The sequence below is a fragment of the Dryobates pubescens genome, chromosome 4 (assembly GCF_014839835.1).
Source record: "Dryobates pubescens isolate bDryPub1 chromosome 4, bDryPub1.pri, whole genome shotgun sequence".
Classification (NCBI taxonomy): domain Eukaryota; kingdom Metazoa; phylum Chordata; class Aves; order Piciformes; family Picidae; genus Dryobates; species Dryobates pubescens.
Genome location: NC_071615.1, coordinates 1,614,658 through 1,638,525, shown reverse-complemented (window position 1 = coordinate 1,638,525; position 23,868 = coordinate 1,614,658). Strand labels below are relative to the sequence as shown.

General features: G+C 46.8%; 1 protein-coding gene across 2 annotated transcripts in view; it reads left to right on the top strand.

Annotated features, from left to right (window-relative positions):
- The first annotated feature begins 5,139 nt into the window (after positions 1 to 5,139).
- The window catches only part of EPN2 (epsin 2), a 48,076-nt gene continuing 29,347 nt past the window's right edge, over positions 5,140 to 23,868 (top strand). For both annotated transcript variants that reach the window (XM_054180268.1, XM_054180267.1), the window contains exon 1: positions 5,140 to 5,299. The gene's annotated coding sequence lies outside the window, so the exon portion shown is untranslated. The remainder of the gene's footprint in view (positions 5,300 to 23,868) is intronic.

The window sequence follows — 23,868 nt, the reverse complement described above, 5'->3', positions numbered from 1 at the left end:
AACTGGCTGAGAAACAACCCTCCCCCCTTCAAAAAGTGATTACTCTTCACCACAGATGGTATAGACTGGCAGTGGTGGTAGGGAGGGAATGGGAACGGGCGGTGGAGGAAGGGCAGGAACCACAACGCCCTGACTTAGGTCAATTAAAACTTGTGGAATTTCACCCTGAGGCTTTAGTGGGATCTAATGTAAGCAAGGCAGTAGCCTTGGCTTCTGGATGTGGCGTGGGGAGAAACTGCACCTACAGAGCAGTAAGAAGAAAGGAATGAGGGAAGGTGCCCACAGATGAGAACAGCTCTAACTTCTGAAGAAACCCCACACTTGGTAATTACTAGAACCAAGCATATTTCAAACATCAGTGCCTCTTGCACTGTCAGTGGATGTTCATTTTGAGAGCCCCAGAATGTGCTGGGGTTGCATTCTCTCTCTTTTTTTTTTTCCTTTGTGAATCTGCTAATGTGTTCAGAAGAGGTCTGTTCTGAAAGCCCATATTAGAGGTGTGTTGGGTTTTGAGCTTGTCCAAAGGAACACTTTGCAGTGGAAACAGTTCTACAGGTTTGTGCCTGCATCCCAAATGAAACAACCCCCCTCATGCTGGCCATAAACGTGCTCTCTTCCAGTTAAACTTGGGTTGATTCCAGCTGAACTCAGGCACAGGCTTTCTGGGCTGTATGCTCCCCTATCCATCACCCCTCTGACTTTATTCCTTGGAACTACAATTGTTTAAAGATGCTTGAAGAAAGCAGACTAAATAGGATGGGAGCTAAACTTTTGGTTCTCCTCAGCCTGTAGACAATCCCTCTACGTGTGATGAGGCTGCAGGTCTGGTGGCTCCATGTACCTAATCAAAGCAGGGAGGAGTGCAGCTAAAGCTCTGGATATTCCAATGAAATATTCATGATTCCAGGAGGGAAGAACCCAGGGTGAACATCACTTTGTATGAATCTGCATATGTTTTGTGTCCCTGTCAGCTGTATGCAGGTGGCTCAGAACGTTCCGAAGGGCTGTGTCTGCCGAGAAATGCCTTGCTGCTTTGGCTTGGAGGACAGCAAGGATTACATCTGCCCAGGTTCTCCTCTAATTAGCAGATTCCCAAAACTGGGCACTTAAGGACTCAAGTCCCTATTTAACCCCCGTGGAAGCATCCCAGAGAGGCTGAGAAATGCCACCTCCCCCTGGAGTGGGTGCGAATGGAGGCCGCCCAACCTCCCCAGACACAAGGCAGGATCCTACTTGGCTGCTGACTGGAGGCTGAAGTGCAGAATATTAAACACACCTTCATTAGCTGATGCTGTTCTCTGGGTTTTAATTGATTCCTCTGAAGACCAATAGGTTAGGAGTGGGAAAGAAAATCAGTAATGGAGCAAAAATGTCTGTGATTTAGAGCTCGGATTGCATACAGCCAGGGCCATGCATCAGGATAATGAGATTCAGCCTTGTTTGGTTACAAGCACTGGAGACAGAAGCAGCAAATGTGATCCACCAAAGCCAGCTCTCAGGAAACGGGAAACAATAGAGTGAGGAAATCAAATTTCAAACTGCAGGGATATATTTATCAAGTTTTCCCTAGAATTTGTGCAGAGCTTTTTGGCTTTTCCCTGGGCAGGGTTTTGGTCTATCTCTGGGCAGGGTTTTAGCCTTTCCCTGGGCAGGGTTTTGGTCTATCTCTGGGCAGGGTTTTTGGCCTATCTCTGAGCAGGGTTTTTGGCCTTTCCCTGGGCAGGGTTTTGGCCTTTCCCTGGGCAGGGTTTTTTTTTTGCTTTGTTTTTGTTTTCTCTCTCTTTTTTGTCTTTTCTGCTGGATTTTTTTCGGTCAGCCGACACGACATATGGCTGGAGGATTAGATCACTGTAAAGCACCGTTGTTTGTGACCTATTTGCTAATGCAGGGCTGGGGTCAGCAGGAAGAGACAAATGCACTTGTCATTGTTCAGTGCTCTTTCAAGTGCTGCTCCTGTTGTCACTCACGCCGTGGCCAGACATTTGGAACAAACTCATTAGCTAATTAGCGGTGTGCTCAGCCCCACGTGGCGGCAGTCGCTGTGTGGGCGATAGTCACGTTATGGCTGTGGAACAGGCCCTCCTGGGGCTTCCTGGCAGCCACTCCTTGCTAGGTTGGTTGGGAGGGCAGCCACGGCCAGGCAGAGCTGAGGGGAGGCTACACCTGCCTTGTCTTTGCTGGGAGAGGCTCTTGCATGGCAGACGTGGTGCTCCAGCGCTGCTTGTTGTCATAGAATCAAAGAACAGTTTGGGTTGGAAGAGCTCATCCAGTTCCAACCCCCCTGCCGTGGGCAGGGACACCTTCCACTAGCCCAGGTTGCTTAAAGCCTCATCCAACCTCACCTTGAACAGCTGTGCCAGTGTCTGACTACTCTTACTCTCAAGAATTTCTTTCTAACAGCCAGCCTAAATCTCCTCTCCTCATGCTTAAATCCATTCCCTCTTGTCCTGTCACTACAAGTCCTTGTAGAAAGTCCCTTCCCTTCAGGTCCTCCTGCTCCTTGGTCATGCAGCTCCACTCCAGCTCACTGGATTCCCTGATGCCATCCTCTTTCTCCATGTGGACTGATCCACTGCCAGAGCAGCTCCCAGGGAGGTGCCATGGCTATCAGCTCCTGATGCCAAACTCATACTGCAAATAATGGTCTTGAACTCTGGCACTGCCAACACAGCTGAAGTGCTGTGAGTTGGGAACAATTTGGCTCAGGTCAACATTCAGGGTGTGGTACAGCCTGCTGGAAGGAGGGATGGGGCAGGGCTGGGATGGAAAGTTTCCTCCACCAGCTCCTGGTTTTAAAACCAAGGGACAAGTAGCAGCAACCTCCTGTTGCTAATAGGAAACAAGGGCCATGTAGACCTACTGCCATGAGTCCCCTTTTGCTGTGGATGTCCTCAGGGGGCCACCAGAAGGGCTGGTCCCTTTGCAGCCTGGGCAGATCTCTGCAGGTACAGCTGTGTCAATCCAGTACCTGACCAGCACAGCAGGAACATTGCAGTTTAAGGCATTGCCATGGGTGTTATTAAAAACCCCGTGGTTTTACTTGGCTAGCTTGTTCTGTTTGTGCTAAGTGGATTGATCTGGTTGATAGAAAATACAGTTTTGTTGATACAGGCGTGCCAGCTGTCAGAGCTCTGTGCTGGGTTTGTCGAGTCCTACACTTATGCTGTAGACAGATACCTGGAGTGGAGCTGGGAATGGAGAGGAAGCTGCCTCCTGCTCCAGAGCGGTGTCTGCCCAGACCTGGAATGAAGGCAGGAAAGAGAGAAGGCAGCAGGAACAATCTTGTCCTTCCCCGTTTTATTTTAACGAAGAGCTTTCTTCTCATTCTTTAGAGCTGTCAGCACCTAATCATTAGGATTAATGAACGTGCACAGAAACATTAGGTTTCCATCACTGCCGTTTTCTTCCAAAGAAGAAAAGAGGGAAGTGTTCTTTTAGCTCCTGCTGATAGCATCGGATGCATGCCGATCCTTTTTTTTTTTCCACCCAGAATTTAATTCTGCCTAGCTCAAGATTAACGGCTAAGCCAGCAGCACAGCTAGCTGCAGAAGACTTGGCTTCCCAGCTAGCAGATGGTATTCAAAGCATTTGAACTTGCAGCATTTCTGAACAAGCTGCTTTCAATGCAGCTTACTGGGTGTTTCACTGCAGTCCCCGTTCTCCATTTAAACCTCAATCCCGTGGCAGTTTCCTTACCGGTTCCACAGGAGCAAGGGCTGAGCTGTAAACTCGGCGCTGCTCAGGATGACCTTCCCTTTGCTTGGGAAGCATTACCTTATAAACCGGATTTCGCTGGAGCGTCCTTTGTTTTGTTATGCTTTAGTAAGTTAATATTGCTCAGGAATTCGGGTTTTAAATGACCAGTAGCACTACCCGGAGCCAGCTGTAACACGAGCAGAGTCCTGCGAGCCAGCTTCTGCCCTGACCCGCACCAAGCTCGGCCGCCTCCCGTAAAGCGATGTCCCCGTTTCCTCGAATTGTCTCACGGTTTTACGACGGGAACAAATGCATCCAGGGAGAACTACAATGAGACCACTAACCTCCTCCAACCTGCGAGCCCGGACACAGGTTTAGTCATTATCCCCAGAGGGTTAGGACGTGCGCTCCAACCCACCCAGACCGCCCGGCTCCTCCTGCCCGCACCCAGCTCCCCTCCTGATCATCAGCTGCGGCAACCCTCCTGCCATCTCCAAAGTGTCCCCTGAACCATAAACACTGTTATTGCTGGTTAGTCGGAATAGCTTTTGGTTAAAATACACCGGGGAAGAACAAGATTGTTCCTGCTGCCTTCTCTCTTTCCTGCCTTCATTCCAGGTCTGGGCAGACACCGCTCTGGAGCAGGAGGCAGCTTCCTCTCCATTCCCAGCTCCACTCCAGGTGTCTGTCTACAGCATAAGTGTAGGACTCGACAAACCCAGCAAAGAGAGGAAATGGCTTCAAGCTGCACCAGTGGAGGCTTAGATTGGATAGAGGAAAGATTTATTTGTTGAAAAGAATGGTTAGGCTGCCCAGGGAGGTGGTGGAGTCACCGTCCCTGGAGGCGTTCACCAAATGTGCAGACATGGCACTTTGGAACTTGGTGGTGTTGGACTTGATGATCTTAGAGGTCTTTTCCAACCCTTATATTTTCTATTGAGTCTCTGGTGGGAAGAGGAAGGGTGTAATGATTGCACTGCATCAACTAATGGGAGCTGCTTTGGCGTCCATCAAGCCCCCTTGGGACCCTGGGGTGGGTTTTTTTTTGGAGAGCCCATCTCCTGCCCTGAGATCAGTGACCTCTTGGAGGTGCGAGTGAGGAGTGGGCTCCCCCCCAGCTTCCCAAGGCCTTGTGGCAACGGGACCTCTGCCGAGATTCCGCCCAGAGGCTGATCCTGCCCCGTTCTTTACTGGCGGCTGCTGCCAACTCTCCGTAGCCGGAAGGGCCGCGCAGACCTGGCTTGTCTGAGGGGCCCAAGCGGCGGCTCGCCACGGCCTGTGGAAGCCGCGCTGGCCGCGGCGGGAGGGGCTCCGCAATGCTGCCCGGGCGGAGGCCGCCGTTCCCCCCGGTCCCTCCCTTCCCCTCCCCGCCCTTCGCCTCTCTTCGCCGCGCCCGGGCCGTGGCCGCGCTTCGGGGCCGCGCGTGCGGCCGCCGGTTCCGCCTCCTCCGCCACCTCCCCCCGGCAGCCGCCATGTTGGATGGTGCGTGTGGGTGTCAAACCCAGCTAGGAGCGGCGGCAGCGTCCGGCTACCGGGACACCCCCCTCGGCGCTTCCCGCGGCTCTCTCCCCGCTCCTCCCGCACCCTCCGCACCCAGCGCCAGGTCAGTCCGACGAGCCGCGGCGGGGGGAGCTTGGCTGCGGGAGCGGGGACGGGCGGACGGCGGCGGAAGAGCCTCCCCCCCGCCTTTCCCCTCAGCGGTAGGGTGCGGGGTGGGCGCGGGAGGGGCCCCCTAGGGCTCCGGGCCTCCCCGTGGGGAGGGAGCGGGCTCGGCGGCCGGCCGTGGGGTGAGGGCGGCGGCTGATGGGCCGCGGGGCCGGGGCAGGCGGGGCGGGGGGCGCCGGGGAGCCAGAGGGGAGCGGCGGGGCAGCCCCGGCGGGGGGCCGGGGTGGCCTTTGTTGTCTCCGTTGGGTGGGCAGCAACAGTTACTGCCCATCATGGCAGCCCGGCGGCGGGGTCGCGGGAGCGGGGAGCGCGCCTCCGGGACCCGCCGGGCTAACGCTGCCGGGGCGGGGGGAGGGGGACGGCGGATACCATCGCCCCGGCCCTTCGCCTCTCGGGGTGCGGGCTGCCTCTTGCCCAAGGCCGGCAGCAGCAGGAAAGGTTTTGACCGCCAGGCTCCGGCCCAAAGTTTGGGCCTGGCTCGCCGGGCCGCGTCCCCAGGAGCCACCTGGGTTGGGGCTGCTGCGGGGGATGGCGGAGGGTGCCCCGGCGGGGGGCTCCCGGTGGGGGCCTTCGCTTCGCGGGGTCCCTCGCCTCTTCTCTGCGTTTCTAAGCTTCATTGTGGCGGGGTGGGATTTAATTCCGGTTTTTTTCAGCGCTGTAGTGGGTTTGGAAGATTTGTAGTAGCGCTTGTAATTATTTTTTAAAGGGTTTACTTCACGTATGTATTATTATTATTGTTGTTTTTTTTCTCCTCAATCTTTAACCTGCAGTATCGTTGATGCTTCAGATGGGCCTCGAGTAGTTAGCGTGCTGCATTATGTTAAGCGTTATTGTTACTATGGAGTATATTGAAATAAGATTTATTACAGGCTACACACAATGGAAGTTTCCTCTTTTAAAGCCATCAGGCACATTGGTAATGTTTGGGCTCAGTGTTTGGCCAAGGGGTATGTAGTGTTTCCCTCTTCTTAAGTATGGCATCATCATTGATCTGAAAAGCTAAGTTAGATTTAAAATGTACACGAATTAAATGCTTCATTTTCTTAATCTACTGAGAAAACACCCTGAATTATAGAGAGAGATTTTCAACAGGAGGCCTGACACGGTAGTTCAGGTTGTTAAGGTGAGTCGCCGGTGTTCCAGACCCATAGAGGCTCATTTTAGGAGTTCAGAATGCAAATCAGGCCACAAGATTAAAGTTTTATTATTCTCTCCACTGAAATACATGGTTTATGGTAATATGGGACTCTTGCATAATTCCAGCGTGTTGCTGTGTTCCATGTGAGACAAGGTCAGGGAGAATTGGATTGATAGGGTGTGAATTATGGGATGTGGGAATAGATGTGGGTTTTTTTTTTCTTAATTAAAAAATATATTGCAATAATATCTTTAGCCAAATGCAGGCTGTTTAGGAAGTAACTTGCAAGTGTGCTTGTCTTGGCTGATGCTCAGGTACATTATTGTCAAACTCATGTATAGTGTTTCATTGGAGTGTGTCCAGAGAAGGGCAACAAAGCTGGTGAAGGGTCTGGAGAACCAAGGCGTACGAGGAGCAGCTGAGGATTGTTTAGCCTTGAGAAGAGGAGGCTCTCTCCAGCTCCGTAAAAGGAGGTTGTAGTCAATCTCTTTTCCTTAGTATCAGGTGATAGAAGGAGAGCAAATGGCTGAAATTGTGCTAGGGGAGGGTTAGGTTGGATATTAGGAAATTTGTTTCTTCCTGGAAGAGTGGTCAGGCCCTGGAATTAGGTTTCCCAGGGAGGTGGTGGAGTCACTACTGCTGGAGGCGTTCAAGGAACATGTGAACATTATACTTCAGGACGTGGTCTAGTGGCCATGGTGGTCTTTAGGTTGACCATTGGATCTTGGAGGTCTTTTCTAAGCAAAACAATTCTCTGATTCTATGATTGCAATGAATCAAAAGGTTCTTAAACCCGAAGTAAGGGCAAAGCAGCTGGAGTGAATTTCAAAGGTAATCTTCCATACATTCAATATTTAACTATGCTATCAAAAATTATCAAGAGCAAACTAGCCATGAGTGTGCATTCCTGAGGATGACTGCTGATAAGGCTGAGTTGACTGCAAGCTACAGTTCAGGAAGTTTGTCTTAGGGGTGCTGATTGTAACTTCCTTGATGCCATGAAGTAACTATGCAGCATCGTCCTGCTGTGGTGATGGTTCTCCGGCTTGCTAGCTCGGCTTCTCCATGTCCTGACACATGAGTGTTAATATCTACCTTTAAGAAAAGAAATATAATGATATGCTGAAAGGATGGACCTCTCTTTTTAGCAAAAAACCCAATTAACCTGTGCCCTAGGTAGGAGCTAATTAGTGCTGGATAATATTTGGGTAAGAAAACTCCTCTCTGTGAGTTACCTGATGGGTCCTGTCCTGCTAGGGGAAGAGATAGCTAAGCCCTGGCTGGTACTGTTGATGTTGTTCTTCATGCCCATTATTCCTACAGTCATTTTTAATGAGCAGTTGACAAATATCTGATGTCCAGTGCAAGTGGTGCTGTGTAATGCAACAAACAGGAATGAATTCAGCTTGTCCTGACCGCATCATTATTTACATAACTGGTTAATCATGCTAATTTTGTTCCAGCTGTCAGCCATTTGATTGCTTGAAAACTTGGAGCTTTTAAGAATCTTGGATCACTGCAGTGAAATGCCAAAGGCCTAATTTGTTGCTTCATAAAAGTGCTGATAGTCTTTCTTGAAACAGAAATGGGCTTTTTTTCCTTTCCTTTTTAGAATGTCTTTTTTATTGTGGCCTGTTGTTTGGTGTGCCTCTTTTTTGAGAGAGAAATCATTAAGTGGTAATCAAGTTTAGGAGAAATACATTCCAGAGCAATTATGAAATTCATAATCTTGCTTTTCTTAGGTCTCAGATGTAGGATGGGGAAATGGCTTTTGGTTTTTGCCTGGTGTGGAAGAATATAAGTTACCCTAAAATCTTTATTTAATGGCTGATACTCAGGGAGCCACTTCCCAGCCTTCCAGTGCCATATTTGCAGTGCTAAATTATCCCTTGGGATTTTTTGCTAATAGAAAATGAAAGGTGCCTGGTTCGTGTGGACCTCTGTAATGTTCTTTTTCCACTTTGCCTTACTCTGATCTGTGCAGGGAAAGTATCGAAACGTACCAGTGTCCTGCTGTCTGAGTGCTTCAAAGAACAGCGGGGTTTTTTGTGTGTTTCACTAGCCTGGCTGCTCATTAAGAAGGCATGAGACACCGTAGAGGAGAACAACATGTGTGCTGTCCTCGAGAATAAAACCTGCTAGGTCTAATTGTAGGTCCACTAGCATTGGTATGCTGCAGTTTGGTCACATACTGGTGTGTGCTGAATAGCAGACCATAAAGAGTCCCAGAATTAATCAGGTTGGGTGGCTGTTAAAGGCTTGCTTTTCTGTTCTAGGGGGGGAAATGGGAACGTTTGTGTGGCAGAGCAAGGGAATTTAGAGACCATAAGCTTCAGAATGAATCTAGAATGGGCTGGTTCTCACAGTGGACTCTCTTAGTGAGTGCCCCAGGAGGTGGTAAGCTACAGAGAAGCAGGTGTTGCTTATTTCTCATTTTGCAGCTAGCAGTTTTGCCTTTGTTCTGCAAGTTTGGGATTTGGATGGTTTTATGACAGCATGCCACATAAAAGGCAAAATAGCTGGATCAGACAGTTCCGTGTTTTGTAGGTGCTTAGAGGTAGGCAAGTTTTAAGGAGGGAGTATCCTCAGTGCTGAGATTAAGTTCCTTCAAGCTGTAGTGTCGATGCTCAGGGTTACCACAAGAAGCTAGATGTCTGCAAATACCTACTAGTGGAGTCTCTGTGAATGATTCTACTAATTAAAAAATGGTATGAAATAGTTTGTGTTTTCCACTTGCAGTGTCACCAGCGACGGAAGATGTTTGCCAGAATTGGGTTTGCAGCTCACTGTTCTGGGTTTTTATATGGAAATAGTGCTTTGAATCACTGTGCTTAGAGAGAGGATAATTTTCACCTCAATTTCTCTGGTACTGTTACAATAATTGAGCTTCAAATCTTGGAGTCAGCGCTGTGTTGTTAATAGTGTGTATGCCCCTTTTCCTGTCGTCTGGGGCTGTTAACAACAGTTCCTCTAACTAGTGCCTTGAGAGCTTGCATTCAAGGTCAGCCCTGTTCTGCTCACACCGCCCATGCTTGCACCCAGACTCGACAGAGCTGACTCTTCCCAGGAGTGCAGAGCTGAGGAGAGCTTGGGAAGAAACAGGTCCCCACTGGCAGTGAGTGCAGCTGGCTCTAAGCAGAGTGTCTGGGTAGAACCAGTCTCAGCCCAGAACTGGCTGCAGCTCCACCTTGGAACTCCCCTTATCGGAATTTTATGATGGAGGTGGCTGGGTAAAGTTGTAAAGATTCCCCAACACACTCTATTTGGTTGTCCTGATGCACATAATCTGTTTTCAAGTAACAATTCTTCTCCCAGGGTTAGGGCTAGAGCTCCCTGGGCTGCCTGAAGTCATTAGGTGAAATTTTTGCATGAGACCTCCGCAGTTTTCTTCCACACTGTTGGCTGCTCCTGTCTTGCCTCCAAGTCCTGTTTTATTAATGTTGTCTGCAGTTGCTGAGTCTTGTCCTGTAACTGTATAATAAATACTAAATGTATAAGGGTTGAGAAGTAGAATACTTGTGAAGGGTGACCTGGGTGGAATGCTTGGTACCTACCTGTCCATTGTCTTCTAGATTTCTCTCCATCCCCTTCTCCTTTCCTGTCCTCGTAGTTCCCTTCTACTCTGCACTTACATCTGTCTGGGTGTTGCTTACTAGAATTGCAGCTCTGGCTCCTCTCTCTGCATGGGTCATGCCCATGCTTCCTGCTGCATGATTTGATCACCTTTAGACCTCTGGTGTTTTGTTGGGTGCTCAATTTTCTCTTCTTATCCCTCGCAGTAAAGTGGTAAGCTGTGAATCATTCACTCTTTTATGCTTACAGTGCAGCACTCAGTGAACAATACTTCTACAAATTAAACAATAATTTTGTTCTTTGAAAGTCCAAAGCTGCTTATTAGTTTAAAAACATGCCAGACACCTTACCTGGAGATGTTTTATGTCCATCCCCCAAGACAGAAACCTGAAGACTTCCTTGCCTCGTTTGTTTCCCATTGTAACAGCAGTTATGGCCAATTTGGGGCCTGTAGTTCTAGCAGTAACTACTTAAAGGTAGATGATGGAGTCGTGGCTAAAGTGCCACATCTGTTCCGTAGAGAGATTCAGCAGCCAGGCATCGATTTAATCTCCCTGCAGTTTAACCACAGAGAGACTTTCCTGCCCTTCCCGAAGATGCCACTTACATAATGTGATGTCTTCTAAAATCAAACTGGTAGTTTTCATTATTTAGCAGCAGAAACCAGAGCAGAGCCAGCTCTGCCCTTCTTGTTGGGTCTCTTCTCTGTGGTTGAGTTTTGCTGCTGCTGGATGCTGCAGTGCCCACTGTGCTCATGCTGGTTCACAGTGTCAGCGCGAGTGACAAAGGTGCTGGTGATGTCAGGGATGTTCTTTTACATTATTTCCCCCCCCCCCTTTTTTTCATTTGAAACCATATTAATTTCTAGACTTCACATCAATTTGGCAGTTTCTGAACCTTTGCAAGGGCAATGGTCTTTTTGTAGCTTTGCTGGAACAAAGACATTTTAAGAATCTTAATAGAGAGTCGTGTAATCTCATTACAACTGCTCCGCACTGGTTGAATCACTTCCTTGGCCTTAAATCACAATCTCTCACCAGCTGTTTCTTGATTGTAGTTTTTGTCCGACACCATTTATCCTCCTCCATGTTTTTATTGGATTTTTTTTTTGTTTTAAATTCTGATTGTGCAACCCTTGCTTGGCAAGGCATTTCTTCCTCCAACAGTTCTGACTTCATTGGGACTAATTGCGCGAGTAATCGCTCGCCGGCGTAAGGGTTGCGCAGCTCGCAAGGAAGAGCTCCCTTTGTAGGACGTCACGGACAGAGCTCACTAAAGTAACTGATATTCCCAATTTTAATGTTCTTTAGGGAAAGACAAAACAAAGTCTTCTAAAAGGTAACTTCCTCCCTCAAACGTGTTTCCTTGTAGGTAGGAAATCTGTGCTCCGGTGGCTCGTTGTGCGGTGCAGCGTAGAATCATAGAATTGGTAGGGTTGGAAGGGACCTCAAAGATCATCCAGTTCCAACTCCCCTGCCATGGGCATGGCACCTCACACTAGGTCAGGCTCAGAGCCACATCCAGCCTGGCCTTAAAAACCTCCAGGGATGAGGCTTCCACCACCTCCCTGGGCAACCTGTGCCAGTGCCTCACCACCCTCACGGGGAAGAACTTCTTCCTAACATCCAATCTGAATCTCCCCATTTCTATTTTTGTTCGATTTCCCCTAGTCCTGTCACTACCTGACACCCTAAGAAGTCCCTCCCCAGCTTTCTTGTAGCATCATAGTTTGGTCATTCCCAGGATTTTTCATTTACTTTTCTGTGGATAGTGAGGATTTCTTCAGCTAAATCCGTTGACCCAGTTGCTGCTGCAGCTCCTTTTCTCCTGAATTTCAGCTCTGTTTGGACAGGAATGAGGCTTGTGACAGCAGCAGTAAGGCAGAGATGTTTGATCTGACCCTGTGAAATCAGCCCAAATTTAAGATCATCCATTAATCCTCATCCTTTGGTTCTAAGCAGAACTATTTTAACATGCCTGGCTGTTCTCTGATGGATGGTCAAGCAGTATCCTCTGTCAGGTGGTTTATATAATGAAAAGCACTTCAGTTATCATGTGAAAATCAGAACTTTAATGAGTTTAATTATTCAGTTAGCTAATTAATCAGTGAAAAACCCCCTCCCATTTTGTTGCATTGCTGGCATATGACTGCTAATGTCTGTTTAGAGAGAGAGAGCTGCATCGTGCATTACCCAGAGTATCCAGAGCCAGGGAGGAGCTGGTGAATCCTTGAGACGTCCCTGCCCAGGTATTTAATAAGTGGATGAACCCCTCTTTCTGCAATAACCATTCTAAACCATAAGACTCATATCTGTTATCTGCTGAAATACTTGCCTTCTGAGCCCATACTGGCTAATTATGGGTTTATGGTTGCCTCTTGCAATACTATGGTGTTTGCAGTGGGTTCCTTTTTTGCTTTTTGGGTTTATTTTAAGGGCTTGGAATGCTTGTTACTGATGAGAATTGTTACTATTTATTTGCTGCTGTTGTTGAGCAGGGTTCATTTAGTTAAACTGTCTCCCAGCAGAGGAGAGTGCTTCTCAGAAAGTAAAGATAATGCCTCAGTTGGAATGTTTTTAGATAAAGAGCATAGGTGACAGAGAGTACTTCCAACATGGGGATGCAGAGGGAAATCGGTACATCCGAGTCTCATTGTACTTGTTGAGTATCTCTACAAATGTCTAGGTATGTTCTTAAGCAGAAATTTTTACTTGCTGCTCAGAAGAACAGAAGGATTCTTACTCTACTGGACTGCATATTTGCAGCCCATCTTTTTTTGTACTCTTTCAGCAAGTCCAGTGCTTTCTGAACATTCTGAAAGATGCTTCCTGCGGGACTTCTCTGAGGGATGTTTGTGTTTATCTGTTTGCCAGTTCTCTTGGGATGACTTAAGCGAAATGCAGGAATGATTGAACAGTTTTACTTGGATTTCAGGATTCTTACATTTTAGTGGAGCTGAAGTATAAAAGCTCATGAGACAGAAAAACCACTTTTAAACTGGTTTTTAAGCACTGAGATGGATCTTCGAAGGCTGCAAAACTGCTTAAGTGTTGCATCTAAAGTTTACAAATTGCTGAGCCCTTTGTGAAAGACTGAGACAGACTGAAATGCCTGGCTTCTCTTTACCCGGTGAATAAGCTCCTTTTGCCTAGCCTGCTGCTTTAAGCATGCTGGATAATGTAACTGACATTTTGGTGTCTATCTGCCAACTGATAATGTCTGCATATATTGGATTTCACAATAATATGAACATATGATGCCTTCAAGAGAACTTACTTTGTCTTGAAAAGTCAGAACATGTTATACAGCTGAAGGTGTGCAATACTGGGGAGTGCTCTGCTTGAATTGCAGGCTACTGAAATCAGAGAATCATAAACTGGTTTGGGTTGGAAGACCTGAAAGATCATCTAGTTCCAACCCCCTGCCATGGGCAGGGATACCTTTCACTAGACCAGGTTGCTTAAGGCTCCTTCCAGCCTGGCTTTGACCACTTCCTGGCTATGAGCTTCTGGGCTCCAAGGTTGCCTTCTCTGGGTGACCTGTTCCAGTGCCTTACCACCCTCATGGAGAATAGTTTCTCCCTAATGTCTAATTTGTTGTTGAAATGTTGAAGAGGTGATCAACAGCAGGATAGTTTTGTAGGTTGTTCTCATAATACTCTGAGGTGGTTTCTGTGCTGCAGTTTATGGTCTAGGCCAAAGGATGTGAGCAGGTCCTTCACTGGAAGCATGTGAGGGATCTCTTGGCTGGTCACTGTCTCAGTGGATCCCAAACACAGCAGGTTGGTTTTCAGTGCTGAAGCTTGCCAAGTGTAAATGCAAGAAACATGCTTCAGCATCCTGAATGCAGAGAGATTTACATATGTGCAGGAATAAAGTTGTGTCTGAGTGCCTTGGGACAGAGCCAGATTTCTTAGTACTTTCTTTCTGTCAGCTTGGACATTGCATATTAAACTGTAGTTAATCTTACTATGTTTTCCTGCCCCTAGAAATGGTGACTTTTTTTTGCTTAGTTCTATTTTAAAATGGGATTTCTTTTTGTTAATCAGAAGAAAAACAAACTTTGAGAGAGAAGGAAAATGTGCTTGGTTTTTATTTTCTTTGGTTTAGTGTATGCTTTCTAGAAAGGCCTGAAACAGGCCATCAAAAGTCTGTCTTTTTTGGTCTTGTTCATTCAAAGTCGAGAAATTGAGAGGTGGTGAGTTGGGAGGGGGTTGAGAGAGTGAAAGAAAGGGAAAAACCACCCTGGTGTGAGTTGCCTTGGTGTTAGCAAAAGGTGCTGCCAGTGGAACTTCTGTTCAGTGGCAGAACTGGTACGTCACAGGAGTGTGTCTGTGCAGATGGATGTCTGCAGGGTGACCAAATCTGTAATGGCAGTGCTGTTGGTACAGGGCTTTGCAGTGAAAGCACATCGACTGCTGTCAGACCTGTGCAAAGGATGTGTCTTGAGATGCCAGGAGGCTTGTGCTTCCATCCAGCTCGACTAGTCCTCTGTCAGAACTCCTGCTTTAATAAAACACTTTGGCTTTTGCATTTTCCTCTTTCATGGGAAACCAGAGGAGGGACTTAAGCCCCGCCTGCTGCTTACATGCTAAACAGATGCAAATCAGAGCCTGCTCCCTGCCAATTCCATCCTCTCTCCTCATGGGTTTCTACATTGTTTTGATTAAAGTGGTTCCTTGCCAACTCCCAGCCCAGAGGGCAGGTGAGAGGGGAAAAAAAAACACCCAACAAAACCCCATCTCCCTGATCACAACTCAGTGATTAACATGACTTTTTGAGCTTGTAATGTCATCATCTTGCAGAAAACAAAGTTCCAGCAGCTTCACAGAGTATAGGGCTGTCAGGAAGGAAAACATCAAAGTGGAAAGAAAAGAGGAGTTTATTTAAAATGTAGTAGAAAGACTTAAAACATTGGTGCTAACTGATGAGAGCCATTAAAAAACAAAAAACCCCAAAGCCTTTGAAGTGAAGCATTAAAGATTTAATAGTATTAATTGACTTACGCCGTGGGAGTTCAGGATATGCAGACACATGTGTACATCTCTGTATGCTGGGACTTGAGCTATGTTAAGGAAGCAAAGGTATTGAGAGTTGGATTCATCATGCTTGGTATCAAAAGGATACCTTAAGAGAGCCCTTTCTATTCTTGGGTTTCATTAGGGTATGAACTGAAAGTGTCAACAGCAGTGGGACATACTTGCTGTCAACCTAAGAACTCTGCTGAAGCAGAGAAGGCCAGGCCTGGAGAAGGCAAAACAAGCAGAGGAGTTTCTGATGTACTCTTTGTATGATTGAATCTGGGGTGTTCAGGGTTTTTAAGTGTTTGTTTTGTTTTGTTTTTCCCCCAGAGGATCATGGAATCATTTTGGTTGGAAAAGACCTTTAAGATCGTCAAGTCCAGCCATTCTCTAACTCTGCCAAGTCTGGTGCTAAACCATAACCCTCAGCTGCACGTCTCAGTGTCTTTTAAAGATGTCCAGGGATGGGAATTCAACCACCTCCCTCTGCAGCCTATTCTGCTGTTTGATAACTTTTGGGGATGAAGTTTCCTCTAACACCCAACCTAAACCACTTGGGGCCACAAATACCTTTCTGCTGTTACAGAAACTTGATACCCCAATAGTAAGGTTTCCTTCCTTTCCCCCCTGAACTCTGCTTCTAGTCCCAGCCACAGTTGTGGGCTGGTTTTGATAGCTAGACTTTCATGTTAGCTCATCATGTGTTTTCTCTCAAGACTGCCTGATTTTGGTAGCTTTTAGCTTTTCCTATGTTTATAAGTTAGCACTGTTGGGGAAACCCTCTTGCTGGAGGAAGCAGCTGGTCCTTCCATAGCTTTGTAAATAGATAACAGAGAAAAGTCAGAGTCAAGCCTGTGGCACTGGAGCAGTTGCAGGAGCCTGGTGTTGAGGGAAGGGTCTGTGGTGTTTGTTTTGTTTTCTCTTCTCTCTTTGCAAATGGAAAGCTCAATAGAAGAGTTAACACATTCCACCTGAACACTAACAAGCAGGGAAATTGCAAGGGTGCTAGTGGCTTGATAATCGAGCTGATACCCAGAAGGGAGCAACACCAGGCAGGGGCTGACTGGCATGGAAATACTGGTGTGTAGAGACACTGCCAACCCCATCTAGAGGGATAATGGAGTTGAGGGTGATCCTAATGCATTCATTTTTTGCTCCTTCAGGAAGATGGTTGCTGCCGGCGTCAGGCGGCTTGTTTGAGCTCTCCTTGCTGCCAGTGTAGTTACTAAATGATTCAGCATGAGCCTGTGCCCACGCCGGGCAGCACTATTGAGGAATTCATTACCCTTCTGGTAGCTGATGGATGTTAATGGGCTAGAATTTCTTCTGTGCATTTGGACTAGATGGAATGGTCTTGAAAAAAAAAAAAAAGATTAGAAAATGGAGTGGGTGAGTTTAAGTCACTTTTTAGTTCTGTTTATAAACCTAAAGAGTGAGAGAATGTTATGGTGTGGTGGGGCTTTTTTGTTTTAATGGCTTGCATTAGAACAGTGGTTGAAAGAACCATCAGCAGTGCAGGCATAGCAGGCAGCTGTGGGAGGTGCAGTTAGTAGTAGCACTGCACAGGGGATTTACTTGCCCCTTGTTGGTTTTTTCCCCAAACCATCTTCGAAGCCATAATTTTAATATGTTCCAGTACCTGAAAGGGGCCTACAAGAAAGCTGGAGAGTGACTTTTGACAGGGGCTTGTAGTGATGGGATGAGGGGTGACATCTTTGAGCTGGAAAAGGGTAGATGTAGACTGGATATTAGAAAATTCTTTACAGAGAGGATGATGAGAGGCTGGGGGAGCTGGGGTTGCTTAGCCTGGAGAAGAGGAGGCTCAGGGGAGACCTTCTTGCTCTCTGCAACTACCTGAAGGGAGATTGTAGCCAGGTGGGGGTTGGTCTCTTCTCCCAGGCAACCAGCACCAGAACAAGAGGACACAGTCTCAAGCTGTGCCAGGGGAAGTTTAGGCTGGATGTTAGGAAGAAGTTGTTCATAGAAAGAGAGATTTGCCATTGGAATATGCTGCCCAGGGAGGTGGTGGAGTCACCATCACTGGAGGTGTTTAGGAAGAGACTGGATAGAGTGCTTGGTGCCATGGTTTAGTTGATTAGATGGTGCTGGATGATAGGTTGGACTTGCTGATCTCAAAGGTCTTTTCCAACCTGGCCTATTCTATTCTATACTCTGGAACAGGTTTCCCAGGGAGGTTGTGGATACCCCATCCCTGGTGGTGTTCAAGGCCAGGTTGGACAGGGTTTAGTGGACAGTGTCCCTACCTGTGGCAGGGAGGTTAGAATTAGATCTTATTTAAGGTCTTTTCCAACCCAACCCCAAGCCATTCTGTGATTATATGATCAGCTGCTTCAGAAGTATCAGAGGCTTGAGTTTTGGTTCACAAATGGTAAGGATTGTCTTCTGCATGTGGAGTCCTTACAGGGGACTTGAAGTCCCAAGGACGCATGTGGAGTTGCTGGTGGCAGAGTATCAGAGCTGAGAGGGTGTAACATGTTCTCTGCAAGAGCTGTCTAGAAGAAAATGACCTTTAGCAATGGAACAGGCACAGATGCTTTTGAGTAACAAGCCTTTGTCATCCTCTGTGAGAAGAGCAAGCTAACTCCCACTCAAATAATTTTCCGTCTAAATAACCAGAATAGATAAGAGAGTAGGTAGAATATTAGTGCTGAAGGAGAGGTTCAGAGAGCTTTTGCAATTGTTACACTGACAGCTGAACATTTCTGTACATCTGCATGAGAGGATGTGGGATTTACTGGCAGCTTGGAGACAGACTTTTTTTTCCCCCCCTCTTCCTCCCTAGTTCCCCTCCCCCCAAAATAACAAAATAATAATAAGCTATTGGAATGTGTCCATGGGGATGATTCTTATCAGTGCCTGAATGAAGGCACTGGAAAGTTTCAAGTAGAATAATGAGGAAAATTTTTTATGTCAAACATACTGTTGTTTTTTTTTTTAAGGAGTCTTTTAGCAATTCACTTCCATCAAAGATGAACTTAAGAATGTAACTCAAAATCAGGAACTGGGGCAGCACTGAAGCAGACCAAAGTGACTGGCACTATTTTTGAGTGCTGTTTCGTGGGGAGCCTCACCCAGTCTACATCCAGGCTGCTGATGGCAGGGTTGTGGTGCCCTCTCCTTTGGATAGAATTGTTTCTCCTGCCAAGGTGGTGGTGCTGGGTACATTAAACAGCTCTGTTGGGAAAAGGGAAAAGAGCTAGGATTGTTTGGAAAGGATTTTGGAGGCTGCATGGTGTGCAGTGTGAAAAGATAAAGGTATGGAGGAGGGAAGGCTGTGCAGCAAGTGTTGCAGGGCAGATGGCTAAAGCTGTGTGTTAAAAGGGCAAGGCCAAGATTTTAAGGTGGGAGCCAATTTTGAAAGAGGACCAAATTTCCTCCTTTTTTATGTCTGTCATCTACATGAAACAAAATGAGCTTGTTCCTGTTACTAGGGAATAAAAGGCAATTTCCCAGAACCCCCCACTTGCAGTTCTTGCACTCTTAGCTGCCAAAAGCAAGCCCAGAACAAGCCATCACCTTTAACTTCACTACCAATCTGAGCTTTCAGGGTGCAGCTTTACATTTTGCCTTGTGAAGTGTAACTGTAGATTGCTGTTGAGATGAATGTTACTTCCCCCACTGGTGCTGCACTTTAGGGTAATGAGAGTGACCTTGGGATTAATTGGTTTGGTGACCTGATCTGTGAGAAACCCCAGCTATCCATCTCCCCTTTACCTCCCCCAGTTTGTCAGACTAGCTCGCTGAACCCATTCTATCTCCAGATCTGGCCTGTGATGGTAGAGTTGGGTAGAAGCAGGGCACAGAGCAGGTAGGAGCAGGATGCTGCCCTCAGCAGCAGCTCTCAGCCAGCTGAGAATGAGGTGTAACATGAAGCCACATCCTCAGTTCCTCTGAGACTGCTGTACAGTAAAGCCTGGTGTAAAACCCTGGGTTTTGGCCAAAACATTCCTGCAATGGGCTGCAGAGAGGGGTTTAGGATATACAGTGCCTGCATTATGATTTCATAGCAACTTTAGTCACAAGAATACAACTGCATGTAGCTTAATTTCTAAGGGTTAAAGAAGCCTTAAGTTAGTTGTCAGCAGTTGTACCATTCCTTCATTCAACTATCACATGAAGTTTTAGGCCATGAATGGGTGTTGATGATTGTAGGTAGGATATTAAATCAATCTCCATTTTCTTTACAGGCTTGTAGTTTATACTAGCAGCCAGTACTCAATCTAAAGTGAAGAAAATGGTAGTATTCTGGATGTATGGACAGATATGTCTGTGCAGAGCTTGCTCTGCTCCTTCAACAATCCCTTTCTTTAGAAATTTATATCTTAGAGTGAAAATATTAATTACTTTCAACTCCTACCAGTGGTAACGTGGTGTCACGGTTTAACTGGGACAGAATCTCAGGCCAGCTCTGGGCTGCAGACTGAGTAGTGTGGAGTCAGCCAGGGCAGCTGCTCTGAATTGGCTCCAGGTGCATCCCATAGCATGCACATCGTGCTCAGTTAAATGGGGAAGTTTGCTGAGGACAGGAGGGCTTCCTGCACAGCCTCCTCCTGAGCCTGGCTCCCCTTCCTTGTCCTGCTCCCAAGGGCTGCTTTCCTGTTCTGTGTGACTGCTGTACCTTCACTGGGCTGAGTATAACTTCATGTTACTTTATGCTGGCATTGGGATTAGTTTGGCTGTTTCATTAAATTAGTTTTCATTTCAACACGTGGGTCTGCTCACCTTTCTCTAGTTCCCCTTCTCTGTTGGGGAGAGGTGGTGGAGCAACTGCTGTAGTTTAGCCCCAGATACAGACTAAAGGTAGACACATGGAGACTTGAGCTGTTTTTTCTTCCCTCTTAATGTTTGTCATGGTGAGCATTTGCCTTTGGCCTACTGAATTTATTGATGTGGTTTTGTGTCTGGGGTGTGTAGGTGAATAGGAGAAACTGCACATGGGGATGTCTGCTTCATAATAATAAAAGGCAAACTGAATTTAGTTAATGAAGTCATTGGGTAATTGTGAGTAGCAGGAACCTTCCCAAAATATCAAGTCTGACACACAAACACACCAATATATGAATATAGTAGTTCCTGTCAGCTTTACATAAAAAGAAAAAGCAGTTGTGTAAGAAATGGCTGTGGCTTAAAGAGTGTAGCCAACGTTTTGTGGTCTTGGAAGCTTTTGGGCTGCATTGTCTGCAGTTCCTCCTGTGTTCAAGCTGATCTAGCAGGGCTCTGAGCTGTTGGGAGAGGAGGTGTAATGACTTCCCTTGGCAGGTGCCTGTCACCCAGTAAGCAGCCTAAGGGACAAGGCTGGACTTTCTAATTTGTGATAGATTATAAAACACATCCTTTGGCAAGAACAGCAGATATCTTCCTCCTTTCCAAAGTGAAAAGAGGGAAGAGGAGAACTGTCTCCTGCTGTCTTTAATTCAGTAGAAAATGCTACTCAAATCCACCTGGTAACCTCAATTTATTTCAGGTTGTTATCTTTTTGTCGGGGCACACACTGGGGTGATTTTTGGTTTTCCTACTCTGTTTGTGAGAATAAAAGACACAGTGCTTTCATTCAAGTAGGTAATCCCTAGAGAACAAATTCCTTCTGAAAGTTTAGGTAGCTATTTCCCCAGCTCTGTTGGATTAATTTGCATTTAGAATTCCTGGTTCAGTGCGTACTGGCTTGACCTTACCCTGTAATCCTGCAATATTCTGTTACTCATTACACACCCAGCACTTGCTGTATTACCAGGGGAAGCTAAACTGAGTTCCATGTAAAAGGCAGGTAGTGCCATCAGTGACACTTGGCCCAGCCACAGGAGGAGGAATGTGTTATTTTTAAAGAGATGTCAAAGCTTGTAATCCTAAAATTAGATCTCCAGTGTAGGTCAGCTTTGGATTGTTTGCTGTGATCTGCAAGGCTCTCTTGGAGGCTGTCCCCTTACTCGGTACTTGGGAGAGTATTTCCCACTGCTTCCCACACTGTCAGTGATTCCAGCCACCTTATGGGCTGCAAAGGCAAACCTAACAGGGAATGCCAGAGCACTGTACTGTACACTGCACTGGTTAGGCCGCACCTCAAGTGCTGTGTCCAGTTCTGGGCCCCTCAGTTTAGGAAGGAGGTTGACTTGCTGGAGCGTGTCCAGAGAAGGGCAACGAAGTTGGTGAGGGGCTTGGAACACAGCCCTATGAGGAGAAGCTGAGGGAGCTGAGGTTGCTTAGCCTGGAGAAGAGGAGACTCAGGGGAGACCCTTATTGCTCTCTACAACTCCCTGAAGGGAGGTTGTAGACAGGCAGAGGTTGGTCTCTTCTCCCAGGCAACCAGCACCAGAACAAGAGGACACAGTCTCAGGCTGCGCCAGGGGAGGTTTAGGCTGGAGGTTAGGAGGAAGTTCTACACAGAGAGAGTGATTGCCCATTGGAATGGGCTGCCTGGGGAGGTGGTGGAGTCACCATCATTGGAGGTGTTCAGGAGGAGACTGGATGGGGTGCTTGGTTGCGTGGTTTAGTTGATTAGGTGGTGTTGGATGATAGGTTGGACACGATGATCTTGAGGGTCTCTTCCAACCTGGTCTGGTCTGTTCTGTTCTGTTCACTGACAGCTCTGGCTTGGTGGATCCCAAAGTAAGGTGGCCAGGTAGTGCTGCTCGTTCTTCACTGCGAGACACAAGTTAGATTTCTGCTCCTTTCTTTAGCTCTGAGTAAGGAGAGAAGCTCTCCAGTGAGCTCAAGCGCTGCCCTGGCAATTCAAGTAGACATGAAGTAAGAAAAGGTGTTACAAAGAAAACTTCAGCAAATCTATTTTACAACTGAGTGGCCAAACCAGCTGGAGTTAGTTTTTTTTCTCTGCAAGTCTGAGAATCAGTGTCGACTCTAACCTTGGGCTTCATGAATATGCACAAACGCCAAGGAGAATTAATTTTCAGTGTTAACTCTTTAAATAAAGAAATAATTTGGCCACCTGCTGCCTGTGAAAGCTAACCTTGTTCTCTCATTTGTAAAAGGGAGTGGAAAGCTTCCAAAACTTTGAATTTTGAACCATTTCCTCTTCTCAGAAATGACACTGAAGCAGACAAGGGTTTAAGCTGTGAAAAATGGAAATGAAACCTTTCTTCTGGCGTTAGCCCTGCTCTGCAAACCGTTTGCCAGTCTGTATTTGTAGCTCATTTCCTAAACAATTTTGAAGGGTGAGGAAGGGCATTGATGGTAATTTCAGTGTCTTCATTTGACTGTTTTATCCACATGAATTGCTGTTTTCTCTGCTGTACAATAGCCAGAGAGAGCTAATAAGTGTGCTGCTTGTTGGCTTTTATGTATAGTGCCAAGCTTCTTCGCTTCTCTTAGTGCTCCTCTCCAAGTGGCCACAGTGTGTGCTTGCCCCTCTTCCTGTTTGCTTTTTGGGAACAGTGTTTGTATTGCAGTAGAATATTACACCCTAGGCAGTGTAGTGATAGCCTCTGGTCATCCAGTTGTTCTGTGAGAATTATTTATGAATGGGGGTGGGGAAAAAAGCCATGAAAGAATTAATTAATTAGGTCTGAAAATTCCTCCAGCAGTGTGGGATCCAGTGTAAGAAAAACATTGCTGTAATCTTAATGGGTTATTATATTCCTGGAATTTCCACAAAGGCTTGTGCTTCATATTTTTGACAGTGATTTCTGGTTCCTGTGTGTGGAGAATGAGACCAAGAGCACAGTGGGTTTGGATTTGTGCATGGAACCACCAGAAAGCTGGGATGTGAATTTACAGTGTCAGGCGATGGGAATCATTTTTCCTTTGCCATAAAGAGAAAGTGGCTGACTGTTACAACCGGGGCTGTGCTTTTTGCTCAGTGCAGGTGCCAGTGTTTGTCTGTCTGGGGGAGCTTCTTCCTTAGTCAGCAGCTGGCTGCACTTGTCCTCAGTCTGATTCTTCACTCCCCAGGCCCTGGGTTCTTCGATTTATCCTGGAGTACGAGTCCTCAGGGCTTGCCTGCCTGTCTCCTTGCACCCTGGCAGCAAGGAGAGCAGATCTCTAGCTATTTGTGTGTGCTCACACCTTAGAGGAAAGCACATGCCTCGGTTTTATGTTAAGTTGGAAGTTCTCCTAGAAACCACTTCAGCAGTTCTTGGGCTAGGGGAGGTGCTGGGTGGCTCTTTAAGGCTTCAGATTTCACTTGCATCCCTTTGAAGTAATGGTGGGGTGCAAATACCCTGGGTGGTACTGTTCAGATCCCTTTGTTCTGAGGATGTTCTGTCATGGATGGTCCCCTCCAACCCCTGCCATTCTAGGATTCTCTGACAGTACAGAGCTGCTTAGTAGCACACCTGGCCTGTTGACAGCCTACCTGTGGGCCAGTGTTTGTCCCTCAGCTGCCAGCACAGCTGCTGAGGACTGTCCTGTGAACTGAGTAAGGGAACCTCCTTGAGCTTTTCAAGTGTACTTTCTAGTGATGGCCAGAAAAATCTTTGTACTTGCAGTATGACTCTCTGCGTGAAAACCTGGAGTTTTCTTTCCCTGTGTTTCTTGACTGGGAGGATATTTTTATGTAGATTTAAGATGTGTTGAAATCACAGAGTGGCTGAATTAATAACTGCTTACCAAAAAAAGCCAAACCTCTTTTTTTGTGCATGTTACTTAACTGTAAATGTCTGATCTAACTTATATATGTTGCTTGTAACATGGCTAATTAAACTTTAATGCAAATTTCTGCTGAATTCCTTATGTTTAGTGCTATTTTAAACATTTTTATGGCCCACTTGGTGTCTGTTTCCAGTCCATACTTAGCTGGACTATG